Source organism: Scyliorhinus torazame, chromosome 19, assembly GCF_047496885.1.
Source record: "Scyliorhinus torazame isolate Kashiwa2021f chromosome 19, sScyTor2.1, whole genome shotgun sequence".
NCBI classification, from domain to species: domain Eukaryota; kingdom Metazoa; phylum Chordata; class Chondrichthyes; order Carcharhiniformes; family Scyliorhinidae; genus Scyliorhinus; species Scyliorhinus torazame.
Window position 1 is genome coordinate 27,354,966 of NC_092725.1, and position 12,863 is coordinate 27,367,828.

At 52.1% G+C, this 12,863-nt stretch overlaps 1 pseudogene; it reads left to right on the plus strand.

Moving 5' to 3' along the window:
* The first annotated feature begins 5,050 nt into the window (after window positions 1-5,050).
* Window positions 5,051-12,118, plus strand: LOC140396065 (cardiotrophin-2-like; annotated as a pseudogene).
* Window positions 12,119-12,863: the final 745 nt, after the last annotated feature.

Consider the following 12,863-nt stretch of genomic DNA (forward strand, 5'->3'; position numbering starts at 1 on the left):
TCTCTGTGTTTGCGTGGGTTTCACCCCCACAATCCAAAGATGTGCAGAGTAGGTGGATTTGCCACGCTAAATTGCCCCTTAACTGGAAAAAATTAATTGGGTAGTCTACATTTATTTTGAATTTTTTTTAAAATTGCCCCTAGTTGGGGTTACAGGGATAGGGTGGGGGATTGAGCTGGTTAGGGTGCTCATTCAGAGAGTGGGCGCAGACTCGATGGGCCAAATGGCCTCCTCTTGCACTGTAGAGATCCTATGATTCTTGTTCTTCTATGATTCTATGACTTGCTTAGGTAGGACTAAATACAACCCCTTAGAAATGAGCTACCCGCTGGGGAATCTCCTGCAAACACATTTTTTAAAATATTTTTATTGGTACTTTTTAGTTTTTACAAAATAACAACTTAACATATAGTGCGCCTGATATTTACATGTTGCGACGTTTCTTATTTACAAATGTTTACAAACATTCTCTCCGAATGCCCTCCCCCTCCACCCAAACGTTGGGAGTCTGGTTCCTCCCCAACTTTTGCCCTGGGTGTCATAATACTGAGCTCCGCTCCTCTCTTCTGCTGTTTTAATTGTTGTCCTTGTGGGTTCAACCCCATGATTCTCTCTGCGACTCCCTTAGGTTCCCTCTGATGCTTTGGGTAGGCTGGGTCGAGGTGAACTGCACTTGATGCAGTGTAGCGAGAGACAGACCTCCAAGACTTGATAAAATGCAACACGATTTTACTCAACATCCAAACTATTATACAGGTTCAACTGTGGGTCGACACTATGCTGACTTGACTGGCGACCTGGCACTAGCCTGACCAGACGTACTAGCTACCACATGGTGTAGGCACTGGCTAGCTCATGAGCTCCGACTGTCTCAGAGGCTGGGTCCCGAGAGAGCGGGAAAACTGGTGCCCTCTGGCTTTATAGTGGTCGTGTCCTGTCTGGTGATTGGCTGCTCTGTTCTGTGTGCTTACTGGTCATCCTGTGTGTCAATCACTGCCTGTCTGCACTCCATTGTATACATAGATGTATATTATGACACCCTCCTCACCTCCTCTCCCATTCCCCCTCTGCTCCTCTCCATTGTGAGTGTTCTTGTCTGCTCTTCTCCTCCCCCCCACTCTCTTTCTAGTCGCTGTTGGCTTCAAACAGGCTGACGAATATCCCCCACGCTTTGTGGAAGCCCTCGGGTGGCGTATTTGATCCTCTCCAGAATGGAGGAATTCCGAGAGGCCAGCGAGCCAGTCTGTAACTGTGGGTGGTGCTGCCGATCGCCAGCCGAGCGGGATTCTCCGGCCGTGCGATTAGGGAAGCGAAAGCGAGTGCGCGGCCCCCTTCCCCATGTGTAACTCTGGCTGCTCCGATGCCCCGAAGATTGCCACTCTCGGGCACGGCTCCACCCTCACCCCCACAACCTTGGACATTGCCTCGGAAGGCTGTCCAGAACCCAGCAAGTCTGGGACAGGCCCAGAACATGTGGGTGTGGTTGGCTGGGCCACTCTGGCACCGCTCACATTTGTCCTCCACCTCCGGGAAGAACCTGCTCATTCGGGTTCTGGTCAGGTGCGCTCTGTGCACCACTTTGAGCTGCATGAGGCTGAGCCTTGCGCAGGAGGAGGTGGAGCTCACCCTGCTCAGTGCTTCACTACAGAGTCCCCAGGCCACTCCTGTCCCCAGTCCGTCTTCCCATTTTCGTCTGGCTCCGTCCAGTGGTGTCCTCGTCTTTTCCAGTAACCGTCCATAGACGCACCCACAGAATCCCCTCTCCTTACTGGCCGTGTTTATTAGTTCTTCCAGTAATGTGTCTCTCGGGGTCCTAGGGTCCCTTGCTGTCTACTTGCGGAGAAAGTGTTTGATTTGTCGGTGCCGGAGTTCCTGTCCTGTCGGGAGCTCCAGGTCTTCCGTCAGTTCGCCTAAGGTCGCGGGTCTATCCCCTCTGTAAACGTCCCCGATTGTTCGTCGTGCCCTCCATCCTGTCTCCATTTTCTAAAGGTGGCGTCGAGCTGGTGGGAATTTGTGGTTGCTGCAGATGGGGGCCATGGAGGTCATCTCGGTTAGATCGAAATGCTGCCTCATTTGGTTCCGTCTTCAGTGTGGCTACTGTCATGTGAGAGTACCTTTAAGAAATGGATGTTTAAGCAATGTACCTTTAAGAAAACAGTGATGTCAGAGAGTGGGTGGAGCTGAGCTCAGTTCAGCCATTTTGTAGTTTCAGTTTTGAGGAAAAGAGCTTGGGTGTGTCTGTGTTTGCAGTGAGCTGGATCTGCTGTGATCTCTGCCATGAAAGACTATCTCTGGATCATTTGGGTGATTTAAAATCATAAAAGTAAAGCCTTTAACCTGATGTGTTTCTGTTTAAAGGTGTTAAGTCTCTGGGGTGTTGAAAGGAATAACTGAAGGATTATTTAGTGTTGTAATATTTTTGGAGTTATCTTTGAAGTAAGGGGTGTTAAGAGATCCAATGTTTATTTAAGAGGTTAAGTTGAGTTCATGGAATAAACATTGTTTTGTGTTTAAAAACCCACGTGTCCATAATTGTAATATCGCACCTGGGGAACAAGCCGTGTGCTCGGAAAAACAACAATAGCATTAAAGGGGGAGGTTGGTTGAACTCCATGATACATTTTGGGATTCTTAAAACGCCTCGCCCATAACACTACCACGACCGGGCAGGATGTACATTTCAGCGGGGTGGGGGGGGGAGCACTGCCGTGGCGAGAGCTCGGAGGGTCCTTCCCTTGTCGAACTCCTCCAGTCTCACCCATTCCGTATTGGGTTCTCCTATCCATCCCCTCACTCTCTCGGCTGCCCCGTGGTAGTATTGCAGGTTGGGCCAGACCGGACTGGGGACAGGAGTGGCCTGGAGACTCTCGGGAGCTTTCCCTCCCACACAAACGCCATAATCATTTGTCTATCCCTTGGAAGAAGGCCTTGGGGATGAAGGTCGGTATGGATCTTGCAGGCGGTGGGTGTTGCCCATGTGTCTGCTGCCCCTGTCCCTCTGGACGGTAGAGGTGGCGGGTTTGGTAGGTGCTGTCGAAGGAGCCTTGGCCAATCGCTGCAGAGCATCTTGTAGACGGTACACACGGCTGCTGCTGTGTGTCGGTGGTGGAGGGAGTGAGTGTCTGTGGATGGGGTGTCGATCGAGCGGGGCTGCTTTGTCCTGGATGGTGTCGAGCTTCTCGAGTGTTGTTGGAGCCGCCACTCATCCAGACAAGTGGAGAGGGTCCCATCACACTCCCGACTTGTGTCCTTGTCGATGGTGGACAGGCTTTGGGGGGGGAGTCAGGAGGTGAGTTACTCTCCGCAAGATTCCCAGCCTCTGGCCTGCCCTGGTAGCCACAGTATTAATAATGCTGGGGCCAGTTCAGTTTCTGGTGTAACCCCCGCAGGACGTTTGTTTAAATTTAGAGTACCCGATTAGTGTTGTGTCGACCAGCTGCCCCTCCGTCTCCCAGGGCCCTATGGGCACCGAGCGGGAGGAGGAAGCGCTGGGGGTTAGATACAGAGTAAATTTCCCTCCACCACTGTACCCATCAAGCACTACCTAGACAGGTACAGCGCCAGGTTAAGCTGCTTCCTTGTGTAACTGGAGTGAGCAGCGGAGAAGGAGGGAGGAGGGTGTTGACGGGTACACACCCTGACCCACTTGATGGAATTTCCCTGCTGTCAGAATCCTGGAGATTTGGGGGCTTCCTCCCTTTCTCTTTGATGTGAAGGACTCTGACAGGCACAGAAACCTTTTCACCTGCTTGGCACCTGGCCACGATTCATACGTCAATCTTATCCCTCTCCACCTTACATACAACCTCCCTACGGTTCCAGTAAGGAAGATAAACCACTTAATCTTCATAACGTACAGCCTCAGAGGAAACCATGCTAACCTTTTGTGTCGACATGAGCCACAATATTGTGAACCATTTCCCCCTTTAAAACCCTCACTCAATCGCCGCAGAGCTTCCTGGGCCTCAAGCAGGTATCCAGGTCCTTGTCGGAGATTTGAAATGCTCGTGACGGCTGCCACTACAGCACATCGGGGGAAGCCACTGACTGAGGCCGTTCAGCCACGGTGCACAGTGTGGAGCCCCTCGGCTTGCTTTACACAACGTGCGTCGCAAAGGGTCTTGTGTTGTGGCAGAGCCCAGGGTGGGATGTACTGTACGGAGAAAAGATTAATTTTATTGCACCTGTTGTAAGAAAAGTTGAATTTTATTACAGCCGCCACTCCGAGTGCCCGCCAGGTGGAACCGTGAGGGAACCACGCGGGCGGGAACTCGGCCAGCTGAGAATCGCCGCGGGGGCCTCTTTCAATGACCCCTGACTGGCGCCGCGTCGACCGCGCGCGACTGGCGGCGATTCTCCGGTCCCCGGAGAATCGCGGGAAGGTGTCGGACCCGATCGCGGGTCTAGCGACCCATTCTCCGCCCCCGCGCCGAGCACAATTTCGGCACGGAGGCTCGGAGAACCCCCCCCCCCCCCCCCCCCCACATGTTTTTAAAAATAAATGTATAGTACCCAATTCTTTTTTTCAATTAAGGGGCAATTTAGCGCGGCCAATCCACCTAGCCTGCCCACCTTTGGGTGGTGGGGGTGAAACCCACGCAGACACGGGGAGAATGTGCAAACTCCACACGGACAGTGACCCAGAGCCGGGATCGTACCCAGGTCTTCAGCGCAGTGAGGCAGCAGTGCTAACCATTGCCCCACCGTGCATCCCCCCCCCCCCCCCCACAACCCCCCCCACAACCCCCACCATTCCCATGTTTTTGTAAACCTTCCCTTCCTGGTCCAGCCTTGCCCTTCCTCACGGCGGAACAAACTGCCGATCGCACCCGGCTCTCGTTTAAAAAGGAAGGGATGATGGAAGTGATCGAGGGCTGTTGTGGATTAACTCCCTTTGAGAGCGCCTGGGATGTGAGAGTTCACCCCAGTTCCCTTTGGCAGAGAGAGACCTCCCCCCGCCCCCCCCCCCCCCCCCCCCCCCCCCCGCCCCGGCAGTAAGTAGGCCGAACCTGATCTCCTGAAAGCTCGGGTTCCTTTCGAGAATCTGGTCGGGGCAGGTGCCAGGGGAATGTCCCCGGTGCTTGTTCAGGGAGGGAAGTGCCTGACGTTGATCCGTGTGTGTCAGAGAGAGAGGGTGAGGCGTTTGACAAGCTGCCAATCTGTGGAATGTGACTCCACCCCCCCCCCCCCCCCCCGCTCTCTATAAATACCCAGAGAGATCCTGGCAGACACAGACAGAGAGAGAGAGGCAGAGAGAGAGAGAGGCTGACTGAGATCTCGGACCGCACTAACATACAGGGACAGACGTATCGCAGCATGGATCACACATTGGGTGAGTAGAGAAGGGTTCTGGAAACTCACAGCAAAAGGCGCCGGAATGTGGCGACTAGGGGCTTTTCACAGGAACTTCATTTGAAGCCTACTTGTGACAAGAAGCGATTTTCATTTCATTTCATTTCAACTGTCTTGCAACTCTTCCAGCCAGGCAAAATCGCTTTCTCCCCACCCCCCCCCCTCCCCCCACTTCTTTCCTTCCATCCCCATCTCTAATTTTCTCTCCAACTCTCCCTCTCTCTTGCTCTGTCGCTATCTCTCTCTCACACATTCTCTCTTCCTCTCATGCTCTTTGTCTCTCTTTCTCTCTCCATCTCCATCTCTCTCTCTTCCTTTCTCTATCTCTCTCACACTCACTCTCTCATGCTCTCTGTCTCTCTTTCTTTCTCCATCTCTCTCTCTCCATCTTTCTCTCTCGCTCCCTCTCTCTATCTCTCTCACACTCTCTCTCTCATGGTCTCTGTCTCTCTCCCTTTGTCTCTCTCTCTCTCTCCCTCTCTCTATCTCTCTCACACTCTCTCTCTCATGGTCTCTGTCTCTCTCCCTTTGTCTCTCTCTCTCTCCCTCTCTCTATCTCTCTCACACTCTCTCTCTCATGGTCTCTGTCTCTCTCCCTTTGTCTCTCTCTCTCTCTCCCTCTCTCTATCTCTCTCACACTCTCTCTCTCATGGTCTCTGTCTCTCTCCCTTTGTCTCTCTCTCTCTCTCCCTCTCTCTATCTCTCTCACACTCTCTCTCTCATGGTCTCTGTCTCTCTCCCTTTGTCTCTCTCTCTCTCCCTCTCTCTATCTCTCTCACACTCTCTCTCTCATGGTCTCTGTCGCTCTCCCTTCATCTCTCTCTCTCTCTCTCTCGGATTTTCTCATGCTCTCTGTCTCTCTCCCTCTCCCTCTGGTCTCTCTCCATCTCTTTCTATCTCTCACACTCTCTCTCTCATGGTCTCTGCCTCTCTCCCTTTGTCTCTCTCTCTCCCCGTTTTTCTCATACTCTGTCCCTCTCCCTCTGTCTCTCTCCCTCTGTCCTTCTCCCTCTGGTCTCTCTCTTTCTCTCACACACTCTGTCTCTCTGTCCCAATCTCTTTCTCTCTGTCTCCCAATCTCTCTCTCGAATTTCTTTCTTTCCAACTCCCCCACCCCACCCCATCCGACCCTGTCTGCCCCTCGCACACACACACCCTCTCTCTCCTCCTGTGCGTCTTTCTCTCTCTCTCGCTCAACCCTTTCCCCAACTCTCTCGGTTCCTCCCTCTCCCTGTTTTCGTGCCTCCACTGTATCTCCCTGCCTCTCCTCTCTCCCCCTCGTTCTGTCTCTTTCACTGTCTAAAAGGCTAAAGAGAGTCTGAGAGATAGAGACAGACAGAAACTGAGGAAGACTGAGAGAGAGAGAGAGAGAGGGAGAGAGGGTGAGAGTGAGAGGATGTATGAGAGTGAGACAGACTGAGATGCGGGAGATAGAGAGAGATTGAGACCAAAGTGTGGGGGTCTGGGGAGCGGTGGGGGAGGGGGGGGAGATTGTGTGAGAGATAGTGACTGTGACAGAGAGAGAGAGCCAGGAGAGATGGAGAGAGGAAGGAGAGAGAGGAAAAGAGAGAGAGAGAGTGAGGCAAAGGAGAGAGTGGGGAGGGAAGATAGAGACAGAGAAAGAGGGAGATAGAGAGAGACAGAAAATAGAGAGGGGAGAGAGAGAGAGACAGAAAGGAGAAGAGAGAGAGGGAAGGTGAGAGAGAGACAGAGAAAGAGGGAGAGAGAAAGAGGGAGACAGAGAGAAAAAGAGGGAGAGAGACAGAAAAAGAGGGGAGAGAGAGAGAGAGAGACGGAAAAAAGAAGAGACAGGGAGGGTGAGAGAGAGACAGAGAAAGCGAGAGAGACAGAGGGAAACAGAGAGAAAATAGAAGGAAAGAGAGAGGGAGGGGAGAAAGAAAGAGGGGGAGCGAGACATAAAGGAGAGAGTGGGAGGGGGAGAGAGAGACAGAGAAAGTGAGAGGCAGAGCAAAAAGAGAGAGAGAAAATAGAGGGGGGGAGAGCGAGAGAGACAGAAAGAAGGAAAGAGAGGGAGGGTGAGAGAGAGGGAGCCAGAGAGAGAGAAAATGCAGAAGAAAGAGAGGGAGAGGAAGGGAGAGAGGGACAGACAGAAAGGAGACATAGGGAGAGAGAGAGAGAGAGACAGAGAAAGAGTCAGAGAGAGGGAGAGAGAGCCTTCTTGGATTGTTGACTGGTGTGATTATGATCAAAATACAATGATCTCGATTGGAGCTTCTTGTTTGATTCAGTCTCTCTCTCCCTCTCTCTCTCTCGCGCTTTGCAGTGATCCTTTGCGTTGTGAGCTCTCTGCTCATTGGAAGCCAGGAATCAGCATCTGTGGAGGTCAGCAAGCTCCTCAAGGATATCTGCGACCACGTGCTGAACCTCCAGAACAGGACACAGGGCCTATTGGACACATACGTGAGTATCTTGGGATGGAGGGGAGCAGGGCGGGCCCAGCAAATGGTGCACCCTCTGTCATCTTGTAACACCACCTGCAGGCACCCGCGTCAGGTCCATCTCCTGGGTGGGGGCAGTGGGGGGTGGGGGGGGGGGGGGAGACCCCAAAGACTCGGGGAGCACAACGCAGATGTGAAGGGGAAGCCTGAGGCCAACTTGACATCAACTGAAGCTTGACGCCTGCCTCAGCTTGACATCAACTGAAGCCTTCGGCCTACTCTTGCTGGGTATCAATTGAAGCCTGAAACCGTGGCACCAACTGAATCCTGCGGCCTCTCATGCTCATGGCAACAACTGAAGCCATAGGCCTACCCCTGCTTGATGTCATTAAGAAATTTAATTTTAAATTTAGAGTACCCAATTCATTTCTTTTTTCCAATTAAGGGGTAATTTAGCGTGGCCAATCCACCTAGCCTGCACATCATTTGTTGCAGAAGGTTAATTGTTGCAGAAGGTTAAAGCTCACGGGATCCAGGGTGAGGTTGCCAATTGGATTCAAAATTGGCTGGACGACAGAAGGCAGAGGGTGGTTGTAGAGGGTTGTTTTTCAAACTGGAGGCCTGTGACCAGTGGTGTGCCTCAGGGATCGGTGCTGGGTCCACTGTTATTTGTGATTTATATTAATGATTTGGATGAGAATTTAGGAGGCATGGTTAGTAAGTTTGCAGATGACACCAAGATTGGTGGCACAGTGGATAGTGAAGAAGGTTATCTAGGATTGCAACGGGATCTTGATCAATTAGGCCAGTGGGCTGACGAATGGCAGATGGAGTTTAATTTAGATAAATGTGAGGTGATGCATTTTGGCAGATCGAATCAGGCCAGGGCCTACTCAGTTAATGGTATGGCGTTGGGGAGAGTTATAGAACAAAGAGATCTAGGAGTACAGGTTCATAGCTCCTTGAAGGTGGAGTCGCAGGTGGACAGGGTGGTGAAGAAGGCATTCGGCATGCTTGGTTTCATTGGTCAGAACATTGAATACAGGAGTTGGGACGTCATGTTGAAGTTGTACAAGACATTGGTACGGCCACACTTGGAATACTGTGTGCAGATCTGGTCACCCTATTATAGAAAGGATATTACTAAACTGGAAAGAGTGCAGAAAAGATTTACTAGGATGTTGCCGGGACTTGATGGTTTGAGTTATAAGGAGAGGCTGGATAGACTGGGACTTTTTTCCCTGGAGCGTAGGAGGCTTAGGGGTGATCTTATAGAGGTCTATAAAATAATGAGGGGCATAGATAAGGTAGATAGTCAACATCTTTTCCCAAAGGTAGGGGAGTCTAAAACTAGAGGGCATAGGTTTAAGGTGAGAGGGGAGAGATTCAGAAGGGCCCAGAGGGGCAATTTCTTCACTCAGAGGGTAGTGAGTGTCTGGAATGTGCTGCCAGAGGTAGTAGTAGAGGCGGGTAGAATTGTGTCTTTTAAAAAACATTTAGATAATTACATGGGTAAGATGGGTATAGAGGGTTATGGGCCAAGTGCGGGCAACTGGGACTAGCTTAATGGTAAAAACTGGGCGGCATGGACTGGTTGGGCGAAGGGCCTGTTTCCATGCTGTAAACTTCTATGATTCTATGATCATGGGTTGGGTTGTGGGGCGAAACCCACGTAAACACGGGGAGAATGTGCAATCTCCCCCCAACACTCCATACGGACAGTGACCCAGGGCCGGGATTCGAACCTGCGACCTCGGCGGTGGTGAGGCATCAGGGCTAGCCCACTGTGCCACCGTGCTGCCCCTCCTGGGACCTTACCTGGCTCATGAAGTCAACTCCAGCCTGAGGCCCACTTGGCCTGAGGCCTAGACTTCGCAATCCAGCAAAATGAGTTCCAGTTTTTTTTATTTGTTCATGGGATGCGTGTATCACATTTATTGCCCATTCCTGAGGACAGTTAAGAGTTAACCACATTGCTGTGGGTCTGGAGTCACATGTAGGCCCGACCAGGTCAGGATGACAGATTTCCTTTCCTAAAGGGCATCAGTGGACCAAATGGGTATTTACTACAAACGACCAATGGTTTCATGGTCAGCATTAGATTTTTAATTCCAGATTTATATTGAATTCAAGAATTCAAATGCACCACTTGCCGTGGTGGGATTCGAAGGTCCTTGGTAAATAGTCCAGTGACTCTCTATGTTGGGGACACAAATAATCTGTACTCACAGAGAAAAACAATCCTAAAAGGGACTCACCTCACCTAAAATACTTTTGACAAAATGGTGCATTAGAATTCTCCTCACTCTCTTGCACAAACAACTTCCAATAATATTGCTCCTTACGTGACCTCAGCATGTCCCAAAGCATTTTACAGCCAATTAAGTGTTCTCTTTGAAGTGAAATGCCTGGTGTCTTAGTTGTTGTAGCAACCAGTTAGTACAAAATAAACAAATGGCCAATTTGTTACAGATGGTGACTGTAAATTATTATTCCCACGAAGCGAAGGAGAAACCCACTCCTCTTCCTCCAATAGAGAAATATCTGACAGCACGGCGCTCTCTCAGTACTGACCCTCCGACAGTGCAGCACTCCCTCAGCACAGACCCTCTGACAGTGCGGCGCTCCCTCAGTACTGACCCTCCGACAGTAGCGGCTCTCCCTCAGTACTGACTTCTACGACAGTGCAGCGCTCCCTCAGCACTGACCTCCGACAGTGCAGCGCTCTCTCAGTACTGACCCTCCGACAGTGCAGCGCTCTCTCAGTACTGACCCTCTGACAGTGCGGCACTCCCTCAGTACTGACCCTCTGACAGTGCAGCGCTCCCTCAGTACTGACCCTCCGACAGTGCGGCGCTCTCTCAGTACTGACCCTCCGACAGTGCAGCACCTCCCTCAGTACTGACCCTCCGACAGTGCGGCGCTCTCTCAGTACTGACCCTCCGACAGTGCGGCGCTCCCTCAGTACTGACCCCCTGACAGTGCAGCACTCCCTCAGCACTGACCCTCTGACAGTGCGGCGCTCCCTCAGTACTGACCCCCTGACAGTGCAGCACTCCCTCAGCACTGACCCTCTGACAGTGCGGCGCTCCCTCAGCACTGACCCTCTTGACAGTGCGACACTCCCTCAGCACTGACCCCTCCGATAGTGCGGCACTCCCTCAAGCACTGACCCTCCGACAGTGCGGCACCTCCCTCAGCACTGACCTTCTGACAGTGCGGCACTCCCTCAGCACTGACCCTCCGACAGTGCGGCGCTCCCTCAGCACTGACCACCCGACAGTGCGGCACTCTCTCAGTACTGACCCTCTGACAGTGCGGCACTCCCTCAGCACTGACCCCTCTGACAGTGCGGCACTCCCTCAGCACTGACCCTCTGAACAGTGCGGGCGCTCCCTCAGCACTGACCCTCCGACAGTGCGGCACTCCCTCAGCACTGACCCTCTGACAGTGCGGCACTCCCTCAGCACTGACCCTCCAACAGTCCGGGGCAGGAAGGATTTGGTGTCACATGCGGGATTTCTCTCCCCCCCCCCCCCCCCCCCCCCTCCCCCCCCCCGCCCACCCGCCTCTCCCAATAATTCTGAATCCTCTCTCTTTCTTTACAGCTGTCCAATCAAGGCACTCCATTCAATGGGAGCCTCTTCTCCGCCGAGCAGCTGCAGCTAGGAGGCCTCCCGAAGGCCTCCATCCCATACCGAGCCTGGAGGAGCAAGACCGATGAAGAACGGCTGCTGGAGAATTATCAGGCCTACTCCGTTTTTCCAGGAATACTTCCAGCTGGTTCTGGATGACCAGCGGGATCTCAGTCCTGACAAGACCGCCCTGCTCCATCTCCTGGATGAGCTCCGTGATGACCTGGCCCAGCTGCTGAAGCAACTCTCCTCTGCCCTCGATGCCTTCCGGGCTGCCCAGGCCTCTGCCCCTCGAAGACCCCCTCAGCTCCCTGGACCAGCAGTCCAGCCCCTTCCAGAGGAGGTTTGCGTGGGTACCTGGTCTTCAAGGAGTACCAGCTCTGGCTGCTTCGCACTCAACGGTCCCTTCACTCTCCTGAGAAGCCAGTCCGTGAGGCCCAGTGAGCTCAGCGGTCCTCATTCCCAAATCTCTGAATGCCTTCCATATTTTTCCAGGAGCCTCTGGACCTCTTGGTGGGTGCCCAGTCCTGGGCACAGACTGCTCTCTCATTCCCTCTTTGCTCCTCACATTTCCTCCTCGAGGTACGAAGAGGGAGGATCGGGAGAATTCGGCCAGTCTGGATACATACTATCGTCCGTGTGAAAGAGACGCTCTGCATCAGGCCTGCTGTGTATATTGTACTGTATATAAGAATCATTGTGAATAAATTTGACCAGAACTTTACATATCAACTTTTGAGTCGAAAGCATTTGTTTGTATTCCTGGGAGATGTTTGTGTTGAGAGTTAAGGTGCAGAGTCTGGAGCTGTGGGAGGGAGAGAGAATCAATTGTGGTGTGTATGTGTGTGAGTGTGTGAACGTGAGTGTGTGTGTCAGTATGTGTATGTGAGGGGTGAGCGTGTGAGTGGGGTCTGTGAGTGAGTGTGTGTGTACGTAAGTGTGTGTGTGTACGTAAGTGTGTGTGTGTGTGAGTGTGAGAGTGTGTATATGAGTGTGTGTGTGTGAGAGTGAGTGTGTGTATGTGCATGTGACTGTGTATGTGAGTGAGTGTTGAGTGGGTGTATTTGTGTGTGAGTGTGGCTGAGTGCGTGAGTGATTGAGTGGGTGTGTGTGAGTGATTGTGTTTATGAGTGAGTGTTTATGAGTGAGTGTATGTGTGAATGAGTGTGTATTTGCATGACTCTGAGTGAGTGTAAGCGTGCCTGTGTGAGAGTGTGTGTGAATGGGTGACTGTATGTGAGTTGAGTGTGAGCGAGAGCGAGTGGGTTTGTGTGTGTAAATGAGTGAGTGTGTGTGTTGATGTGTGAATGTTTATGTGAGTGTGCACGTGTATCTGTGTGTTAATGTGTGAATGTGTGTGAGTGTGCACGTGTATCTGTGTGTTAATGTGTATGAGTGTGCACGTGTGTCTGTGTGAATGTGTGAGTGTGCACGTGTGTCTGTGTGTGTTAATGTGAATGTGAGTGTGCACGTGTGT